Below are 1,357 nucleotides of genomic sequence, written 5' to 3'. Positions count from 1 at the left end.
CCTGTCCCCATCTGGCCAGTCCCGGCCCTGGACCCCCCGCGACGTCCCGACCGGGCCGGGCGGTCCCAGGGTGGGCCCCGGGGTTCCTCGCGGACCCTCCCAACCAGCGCTCGACTGAAGACCCCCTCCTCCTGGGCCGCGCGGCCGCAGGCACGTTGGTTGGCACCCGGCTTCCTCCAGCAAGTACCTGCCTTTGGTGGAGCGCCCTGCAGGGCCGCTGGGGAGCTGCCAGGGAGGTCACTCCAGAGCCACGGCCACATGGCCCAGCAAAGACCAAAGGGGGCCCCACAGCGGTGGCAGGGCCAGCCTCAGCCCCATCTTGCCTGAGGAGTCCGCACCAGGCCCTGGGACTGGGCAGCGGGGAGCCCAGGCCAGCGTCTGTGGGGCTCCGGCTGCCACCGGGATGCTGGGGTCCTGGGGGTGGGGTGGGGAGGGGGAGTCTCCGCACCAAGCCCTCACCCACAAGCCCTAGAGAGCAGGCAGGCGCGGGGGTCCCTACCACTTCCCCACGGGGACCCAGGGATTTCCACAGCGGTGGTGGTTGGGAGGGTCACCGGGAAATAGGGCTTCTTGGGAGCACTGATCTCAGCCCCAGGAGGTGGTGGCGCGGGGGAGAAGGGCTCCCTCCATCTCTGGCAGGCAGTCCCCAGGGGCAGCAGGACCTCAGGGTCCCACAGGTCCTGGAGGCCGCCCCACGCCCACCTCGGGGGCCGGCAGGGTCAGGCCAGGTGGGCGACTCAGGACAACGCAAAGGCGACCAGCAGCATCTATTTATTGGACGATTGCAGGTTCTCTCCTAGCAGGAGCGATTGCCCCATTCGGATTCTCTGTACATTCGAGCCAGTCTGGGGGCGCAGGGGAAGGGACCACAGTGAAAGCCACAGATGTATGGGGACAATGTACTATAAACCGTTGTTTACATTTTTGGTTAAAGAAAGAAAACTTTTATCGTTGACATCCCACTCATAAGTGACGTGGGAAAGACAAGACTGGACTTGTTTTTAATCTGGTGTTTACGTGGATCTTCTCATTTCGTATGTACACTTTATTGGGAACTGCTGCCGTCCGCCAGCAGAATACCTAAAAGTAAAAACAGGTACCGGGGAGGAAAAAGTATTAACAAAAGGAAGCTCGGAAAGACGGCTTCGGGAGGGCAGGCGGCGCGCCGGGCGCTCAGTAGAAGCAGACCGTGTGCAGGAAGGCGCGGCCGCTCTTCTCCTCGAACTCCTGCAGCAGCTCGTCGATCTCGTTCTCCATGTCCTCCGTGTGCTGAATCTGCGGGGAGCGGACGGGCCGCCTGAGCAGGTGCGGCGGGGGGTGACCGCCGCGCCCTGTCCCAGTGGCCCCCGTGCTCCCC

The 1,357-nt window shown here is 63.9% G+C and overlaps 1 long non-coding RNA gene across 1 annotated transcript; it reads right to left on the bottom strand.

Moving 5' to 3' along the window:
- Positions 1–755: 755 nt before the first annotated feature.
- On the bottom strand, positions 756–1,351 carry LOC144219090 (uncharacterized). Its single transcript, XR_013331300.1, has 2 exons — positions 1,189–1,351; positions 756–1,080 (listed from the first exon to the last, which is right to left on the bottom strand). It is a non-coding gene; the product is annotated as an uncharacterized LOC144219090 (long non-coding RNA).
- Between the last annotated feature and the right edge of the window lie 6 nt (positions 1,352–1,357).

The sequence above is a fragment of the Crocuta crocuta genome, unplaced genomic scaffold (assembly GCF_008692635.1).
Source record: "Crocuta crocuta isolate KB4526 unplaced genomic scaffold, BGI_CrCroc_1.0 C28665710, whole genome shotgun sequence".
Taxonomy (NCBI): Eukaryota; Metazoa; Chordata; class Mammalia; order Carnivora; family Hyaenidae; genus Crocuta; species Crocuta crocuta.
The sequence above is the reverse complement of the archived record's forward strand: the minus strand, read 5'-3'. Positions and strand labels throughout refer to the sequence as shown.